The sequence below is a fragment of the Stegastes partitus genome, unplaced genomic scaffold (genome assembly GCF_000690725.1).
Source record: "Stegastes partitus isolate 25-593 unplaced genomic scaffold, Stegastes_partitus-1.0.2 Scaffold857, whole genome shotgun sequence".
Classification (NCBI taxonomy): domain Eukaryota; kingdom Metazoa; phylum Chordata; class Actinopteri; family Pomacentridae; genus Stegastes; species Stegastes partitus.
In genome coordinates this window covers 36,134-37,370 of record NW_007578588.1, presented here as the reverse complement: position 1 = coordinate 37,370, position 1,237 = coordinate 36,134, and positions in this window count along the sequence as shown.

Below are 1,237 nucleotides of genomic sequence, written 5' to 3'. Positions count from 1 at the left end.
TTCCTGAACTCAGAGCTCCCCCAGAGCCTCAGATCCTGTAACCTGAGCCCCATGTGCAAAACTGGAGTCCACTTCAAAGATCTATTTGAGGCACTTAATGCATCTAAAAACCTTGAACATGTGATCACAGTGGGGTTTCCTAAATGCCTTCACCCTGCCACAGCGGTGTCAACTAAACACTCAGCGCCCCCCCGTGGACACAGGAGTCATATCAGGCTGTAGATCATTAAACCTTCTTACTTCGTTATTCACGTCATTCACAATCAACAGCTCTATGAGCAGCAAAACCCAAAGCATGAACAGGAGGTGATGCAGCAGCTACTGGGAGCAGAAGCTGTTCACGCTGCGATCCAGTATCGGATGTTCGCTGAGCTCTCATTTCCTGACATCGTCTTTTAGCAAGAAAAGGTCTCTGTGGACAAGCTGTAGGAAATCCAGCTCACTGGCAGTGTCGAACATGTTTGATCAGACCAATCGATCTGTGCAAAAGATTTAAAATACATGAGAAAGTTCAAGTGAAAGTTTTGGGGAAATGCCGGCAGCGTGATTCCTCCCTGGCTCCGGACTAAAGCACCTTCCACCTGTTGATGAAGACTTACATTCATTCCTCTAACTCCTTTTGGTTCATGATGGTTTAAATAATTCCAGCCTGCTTCATCAGCAGGATTAGACACATCTGTGTGCATATATATATATATATATATTTAAAAGCTTTCTAAATTTGAACACTGTTGTTTTGTTTCAACCTCCTGATCCGAGGCAGTCACCGCTGACACCAGCTCTACCCTTCAACCTCCTTCCCTTCAGCAGAGTCTGAGAGGCTGAGACGTGTGAAGCAGCTTCTCACATGACTGCAACGTGTGAGCGCGTGCACAATGGAAAAGCTCAGAAGCTTAAATCGTGTGTGAGTGTGAGATGAGGCGTGGACGTTATTAGCAGCTGATGCATCGGAGGACTAACAAATGGGCGACAAAAGGTGAAAGAAGAGCGAAAGTCGAATCACTTGTGCATTTATACGTGTAAACTGAGCCGTGTGACCTAAAACTTGGAAAAATATTCTAGAATGTATTTTACAGTTACAGTCGTCCTGGCCTCCCGCTAAAGACGAAAAAACAGCTTCAGTCACTGAAAGAAGTTAAAACTGACAAACGTAATAATAAATAAAAACTTAGTGAACATCATGACGTTGTTCTGAATCGAGGTTCAACAGAAATATATAAAAAACAACAAACCAGCC